The sequence below is a fragment of the Melanostigma gelatinosum genome (genome assembly GCF_949748355.1).
Source record: "Melanostigma gelatinosum genome assembly, chromosome: 16".
In the NCBI taxonomy this organism is placed as follows: Eukaryota; Metazoa; Chordata; class Actinopteri; order Perciformes; family Zoarcidae; genus Melanostigma; species Melanostigma gelatinosum.
This window is the reverse complement of record NC_136649.1, coordinates 16,244,324-16,252,234: the sequence shown is the minus strand read 5'-3', so window position 1 is coordinate 16,252,234 and position 7,911 is coordinate 16,244,324.

The following is a 7,911-nucleotide window of genomic DNA, read 5'->3' as shown; positions in this document are numbered from 1 at the left end:
GATGATTTTGCTTCCAGTAACTTCAAATGAAAAAAGTATTTTTATGAGCACAATGGCATAGTTTGTGTTTTATTTTTGCACATACACTGTCTAGGGAAAGGAAGGAATAATGAGCCAGCCGGCCAGAGATTCCCAGAAAAGTCTAACTGAGTGAGCAGATGAAATAGTTTCTCAATGATGTGACCTGTGGAAAACCTGACCCACACACAGTGGCACAGAGACAGTTAAAACAATTACAGGGATGATTTGTCTGAGTAGCTGCAGTCAGTTTTGGATAATAGATGTTTATTATGTGTTTATAGGTCAAACTCCGTAAGAAAACTTCGCAATGATTCTCCTTGTAATTGAATAACCCAGGCATGTTGAGGATTATGCAACGTTTCATCTGAGGTGACAGCTCTGTGGTGATTCACGCTGACTCAGACATCCAAAACTTTTGAGATTTCGTCACACAGAGGAACATGGTGTTTGCCAAATGCCATATTCAAGTGAGTCTTGGTGCATCTGAAGGTTTCTCAACAGTAACAGTAATCATTTAGAAAGCTGCTTACACACAGACACACACGCACACACAAACTCTCTCTTTCTCTTTTTTTAATCTCTCTCACTCTCTCTTTCTCTCGCTCTCTCTCTTTCTCTCAACAAACGGAGCCTTTGAAAGCTTCCAGGTCTGTGGGCAGACTGCCTGGGTAATGAGAGCTCACACAGGGGCATTATCAAACATGCAAATCCCATAAAAGTTATTGAATACCCTCCATGCTGAACACTTACACCGCCCTCAATGTGAAAATATTCAAATTAGGAGGAGACAGAGAGAGAGAACCTAAAATGTTAACCCTTCGGTACAGTAACTTTGGCATCATGGTGGGGGCCTTCAACAGTTCATTTTGTTATTGCAAACCTGTAGAGACTAAACAGGAAATCACACTGCGTCATTACCGTTGCCTTTGTTCGAAACAGGAAGACGCAAGAAGAGAAGAATTATGCTTTTGGGACACTTTAAGAAGCGTGAATACAGTATGTGTTGTTGCTGACAACAACAAAGGGAAAAAGACACTTGCATTGAAAGGTATATTGTGTTCCCTGTGTTGACCTTTTAGAACGGAGAATAACTCTTCCTGTTAGTTTCAAGGAGGAAGTCTTCAGGCTCCACATTGCATCTGTTTATCTTCTCAGCCCCATATCCTGTTGAGGACTGTGTGGCTATATGCTGTGAATTAGTATTGTATATAGTTCAGTATAATCTGAAACTGGAAGCAGTGCTGCTATGCTTTTACAGCACAAAACAAGCCCTAATGCAAAGCAATGTTTATTTACAAAAACAAATTAAAAATGGTTTCTAATAATGCAACTGAACTTTCCTAACAAATCCTGTTGAACAGCATTTTAACTTTAAAACACCTAACTTTTAAAAAGTGCATTGATCTCAGGGATTTAATAGCATCCAACTTATCTACTTTTAACAAACATGGGCGGTGAGCTCTATACAAAGAATGGGACATTGGATTAAATGACTTGAGTGTTTGTTTACCCATTAACGGGACCCCGTTTGGCAGCTTTCCTCAGGTAATGTCTGAATGAGAGGAAAGATGGAGGAGCCTTGTCTCAGCTTCTATTACTGAGACTGGCTGGTGGCTGCCAGCAGTGCCTCTTCACTGCTTGATTGATTCACTGCTTGACTCTGCTGTCCTGCCTGTAGGATCGATGCCCCGAAAGTAGCAGAAGAAGAAATAAAACTACACAGACATCACCTTAGTGATTCTCTGTAGAAATCGTAATGTTTCCACTTGTTGGGCTTTTTGTGCATCTACACAAAGTTCCAGAATACAATCAGACGATGACCATTGTTACAATAACAATGCAATCTTTCTTGTACATCTCAAGATTTCTCTTTAAAATTATTACATTAATGTTGTTTCACAGCACAGAGTCCCATCAGTGTATTTTCATTGAACTCCCAAGACATAAGAAAAGTTTTTGCGACAATAATAAACTAGCTTTTGCTCACTATAAATATGTTATAAAAATAACAATCTCACCCCGTTTGCTATTGCAGAGATAACCGGCAGAGCTTGGAATATAACAATGGTGAAAAAGGTGTGGCTAGCATCGTAGACAACTTCCAGACTATCAAGTTCAACAAAATGACTAAATACATAAACATTATTTGATGCAACTGAGTAATCTGTAACACTCAGTCATTGCTGCTGAAGCGCTACTACCAGCGTAGTGTAAGACCCATGTGAATCCTTATATAATTTTCCACTGATTTTCTTAGTCACACCCTGGTTTATAGGCCTAAAAAATAAATTCACAAGGTATAGCAAAGCGACTCAAGGCTTTTCTGGTCATGTATTTGTTTGTTCTCAAGTCAAAGTCTGCAGCTCTGACACACAAACTGACGTGTTGTGCCACCCAGCCAACAGTCTGGCAAAGCTTTGCTTAAATGCTTCACTTCCCAGATGTAACTATATGTGCGTAGTAAGAGGACAATAACTGTTAGGCAATATAGCAAAGAGGACATCCAATGAGGAGTGAACTTGGGTTGGGAAATCAATTTCCTAATATTTTACTTTCCCAAAGCTGTATCACAGTTGATGTGAACAGCTGCCAAACAATGTATGGGATGAGGAGCCTGACTGGAAAGAAATCTCCAAACCACTTCGGGAGAATAACCAAAACCATCACCAAGCCAGTGAGTGTGATGTGAATTCTAGTTGAAACCCCTCAAATGCACATCTGGGTAATGCTAAAATGTGAAGAGAAAATATGTCTACAAGCAAGTAAGCAACTAATTAAATTCACAACAATACACTTTAACTTTTGAAAAAGGATTAACCCTTAAGTTTGAAATTCTTGAAAAAAACTAATTTGGACAGAGAAGGACAATGTGGGAACTGGAGGGGGACATGGCAGGGTCAGTTTGGTGGATGGGGCACAGGGGGGAAGGCAAAGACGAGGATAATGTGTCATGTTATGCATTTTTGGTTAAAAAACGGTTTAAATTTGCCATTTGAAGAGTACTAAGTAAAAGCACAGCAGCGTTTATCCTGGGACACTTAACAAAAGGCTTTTAATATCAAAACACCCTACAACTACAAATCTGAAGGAACATGACAGGCAGGCACGTGCACAGACATTTTGGGGGGCAGGTGCTCAAGCAAAAAAAGGGCACCCATCGCCAAAATTATACATGAAATTAAAATAATGATAAATAAATAAATAACACAGTCGGATATTTTCAACGTATATATTTATTTTTGTTAACGCAACCAATACTAACTCAAATTATCAAATTGAATAAATAAATGAATAATAGGCAAAAACAAGGCCAGACAAAAACAAAGACAAAACAAAGACGGGCTGATGGCTACAATTTCGCTGGTACTTGTGACTTGGTAAAGGTTCATTCATTCAAGGCCATATTGTATAACCAAATAATATGTTAAATAATAAAAAATATATTCTAACTTAAAACTCTGCTCTGAATAAATTAAAGGATCTTCACAGGAGCATCCTCCTTGGTGCCATCTCTTGGAAGATTTTTATTACTTCACTGTGATTTATTTCAATGTCTTGCTCAATGGCAAGCAGGAGAAGGTCGGAGAGTCTTTCTTCCCCACAGAGACTCCTGAGCCTGGTCTTTATTATCTTCAGTTTTGAAAAGGATCTTTCCACTGAAGCTGTTGTCACTGGCAGTGTTGCATAGATCCTTACCATCTTCACAAATGTTGGAAAGATGAGCTGGCCAGTGTTCTCTTCAACAATGGCAAGGATTTCTTGCAGGTTCTTCGAGGGAAAGATGGAGTGGAACACCTTTAGCTCTGTCTTCAGCTGGTCCTCATTTTCCTCATAGAAGTCACAAAGAACATGGACAGCTTCCTCTGCCTCTGGGTTTGGGGTGCTTGTCCAGTTGGCACACACTGTTAGAGAGTGGAAGGACCGTATGATTGTACCAGTTGGACTTCCAGTGATGCTCCCATGGAATCTCCTGTTGAGCTCTGCAGTCAGGGTATCAATAAATGTGTAGTACACATTCGACCTGTAGTATGACTCCACAGAGTCAATCTCATCACTCACTTGCGATGCAGTTGTGCTGTGTTGGAAACGCACTGGCACTTTCCATTTCCTCTCCTGACCAGGCACAACAGTAGGTAAAGGAATGTTGAGAGCCTCTGCCTTCTCTGATGCACCTTGAAATATCTCGGCAAACTTCTCCTCAGACCTCAATGCTTGTATTGTGTGAATTACACCATCAATTAGGTTGTAGGCTGTGGAGTGGTCCAGGCTTTCTTCTTGCAGAGCATTTCATGCAAGAGCAGTGACTTCAAATGCTGGGGTGGTGATTTCCATGCAGAGAATGAATGCGAAGTTAATCGCATTTTTGTACATTTTTGCATCCCCTAGGGCCAGGTCAGGTGGATGTCTTTCGCAGATCTCATTGAGGAGCATCATTATAGCTTCCAGATTTCTCTGAAGGGCCTTCAGTGCTTGTTCCCTGCAAGCCCAACGGGTATCTGACAGCCTCTTCAGCTCCACAATGTGTCCCTCTGGATGCAGTGATTGCTGCAATCTAACTAAAGCAGCATGGCGTTTTGAGGAGCCACTGCAAAAGGCATACAGCTTCTCCACGAGGCTGAAGAAGGTCACAAAGTGCTTATTAGATTTGGAGGCTTCAACCAGGACCAAGTTTAGGCAGTGTGCTTTGCAGTGCACATAGAGGGCCTTCTCATTGAGTGTGCGTATTCTGGCTTGAAGGCCTTTGTACATGCCACTCATGTTGGCTGCTCCATCGTAGCCCTGGCCATACATATTTTTGAGCTCCAGACCATTCCTCTGTAGAAGGGAGACTACAGTATTCTCCAACTCCTGGCCTGTTGTTGTATCAACGTTGCAAACTTCAAGAAACCTTTCCTTTATTTGCTTATGTACATATCGCACTACAAATGACACCTGTTCTTTGTGGGAAACATCAGTGGTCTCATCCACGAGAATCGAGTACATTTCAGCCTCTTGGATTTCTCTTTGGATCTCCCTCCTGACGTAGGTACCCAGTGCTGTGATCAGGTCATTTTGGCTTCTGTTTGACAGCATTGATACCTGGGGCCTTTTCTTGGTGACTTTCACTCTTTCAAGATTTTCTGTATGCACCTTCAGCACACTGTCATAGCGGGAAAAAAGATGAACGAGTTCCAGAAAGTTACCACGGTTGTGACTTGAGTTACTTTCATTATCACCTCGAAATGCTAGCCCCTGCCTTGCGAGATACACTGCCAGATCTATTAACCTGGTCAGTATCTCTCTGTTTGTTTGCCTCTCTCGCTCTCTGGCTTCCACTCCCTTTACATCTGATACTTCAAATGAAGTCTGGAGTGCCTTTTGTTTGTAATGGGTCCACCTCACCATGCTTGTCATGTGGACCTCTGTGACAGAGTGCTGCTTAATTTTTTCAAGAGCAGTATTCCATTTTCTGATCCCATTTCTCCATTCCTTTCTGCTTTTATATCTATCTTCAGGTAGAAAAAGCCGACAACTGAAACAATGCATTGAATCAGCACTTGGGGAATACTCCAGCCACACATTTCCAGAAAACCAATGCTTTTGGAATGACCGCCCCTCAGCATTTTTGGGAAAAAACATTTCTGGTTAACAGGGCCCTACACTGCAGCACATAGCAATGTAACTCTCATTGCACCTGATGTGAAATGCTTCAACATGGGACGGATCTGTAGGATATGGCATGGTGGCTATTTTTGAAATTGCATTCTCACTTTCATCAACAGCTCTTTCCTCCATATGCCCTTGCTGTGATGTAAAGGGAGCTGCGGTCACTTCACCCTCTTCTTCACTCATCTCCTCAGGCAAAACTGTTTCTGTTGCTGCCCCTGAACATAACTCAGTCCTACACTCTGTCTGTCCTTCCTCATCTGTGGTGGGCTCATCTGGACCAGGTAGGGTTTCTGATTCTCCCTCATTTGTTTTAATAGTTGATGGCCTGATCCAAGATAAAAGAGAGCTGCTACCCTGAGCTGCTTGCTGCTTTTCCCTGTCCTTCTACTTTTCCCTGTCCTTCTACTGTTGGTTTACAAAGCACTGAATGGTTTAGGGCCAAAATACATCTCTGATCTGCTGCTACCTTACGAACCATCCCGACCCCTCAGGTCGTCTGGGACCGGTCTACTATCTGTTCCCAGAGTCAGAACTAAACATGGAGAAGCAGCGTTCAGTTTTTATGCTCCACATATCTGGAACAAAGTCCCAGAAAGCTGCAGGTCTGCTGAGACCCTCAGCTCATTTAAATCAAGATTGAAGACTTTTCTGTTTGCTGCTGCCTTTAATTGAACCACATTCAATTAATATATTAATCAATTTCCTGCATTTCACTACTGTATTTTATTTCTTACACTGTTCTTAATTGCTGTTAAATCTCCTTTTCTTTTGCCTTATGTTTTGATGCTTTTAATGGTTTTAAAAGGACTGCACAATATATCGCCATTTCCTCCGGGACCGAGTTCGTGCAAGGCGTACACTATAAAACGCAGATCGGCAGAGATCTTTTCCAGACGTGGTTTGTGTGCGAGTAATTGCAGAATTGCGGCAGTGTATGGTTGATTGCGTACAGCGTAATGTCTCAGGGAGACATCGATTATTGTTTCAATGTATGTTTTAAATCTCCTTTACTTTTTACTACTGAATTTTATTTCTTACACTGTTTCTTTAATTGTTTTTAAATCTCCTTTTCTTTTGCCTTATGTTTTGATGCTTTTAATGGTTTTATGTGAAGCACTTTGAATTACCTTGTTGTTGAAATGTGCTATACAAATAAACTTGCCTTGCCTTCTGTTTTTGTAGTCTCTTTTCTTGGCATTATGCTGCAATTTTTTTTAAATGACATAAATCAATGTTGTGCATAATAATCAAGACATTACATATCTCTCTAAAGCTGACAACACAGTACACACCCATGTTTTTACTGTTTTCTGACAGTTGAAGCATAAGCAGCATTACACTAATAATAGCCTATAGCCTACCACAATACCTCACCAGACTGTCATGTAGCTCAACTTAAGACCTACCTTTCTTTTTAATAATTAATGTCTGCCTGCCTCTCTCCCCTCTCTCTTCATTAAACATGACAAACGTCAGTAAAACAACTGGGCAAGGCTTTTAAATCATGGATTTCGTGAGGGGTTTTTTGTTTGTTTTTTAGCAAACGTCGGACCAGTTGCGACGTAATGTTTTCAGCGGTGCTAATTGTTGTTGTTAATTTATCACCAAACAACGTCGGGGTATTGCACTGTCATTACCTGTCTGTCTGATGCTCCGGGTCAGAGAAGAAGTTGGCTTCAGCCGTTTAGCCTGACGCTCAGCACTGCACGCGCAGTAGGCAGGAAGTGAAGGAGGAGGAGGGAGGGGCGCGTGGGAGGCTTGTGGGCGCCGCGGTGCATGTCGGGGCGAAATTCTCACAAGAACTCAAATAAATGCCCCGTCAGATATCGAAACACATTTGGGGGGAATTGATGACAGAAAAAGTAATTTTTATTTTATTATATTTATAAAAAATTGGGCAACAGCAGAAAGGGCACTTTTCTCATCCAAGGCAAAAGGGCAGGTGCTTGAGCACCACTAGGGGTCTATCTGTGCACGTGCCTGATGACAGGAGTATTATTACCAAAAGAGACATAAACAGCACTCTACTCTGTATAGCCCTGTAAGGTCTATGTTGGTGTCACAGACGGACAGTTGAATCAAACACCGTATGCCAAGTGTAGTCGACAATTACAGTTCATGTTTTGTTTCCTCTGGCTTCGCCAAGCTTTCTGTGCGCGTCCTCGATGGAGAGCGCATGTGACTGCGCGTCCCCGCGGAGCCAGGAGGAGGAGTGTCTGTGCGGTGTCTCTCACCAGCGTG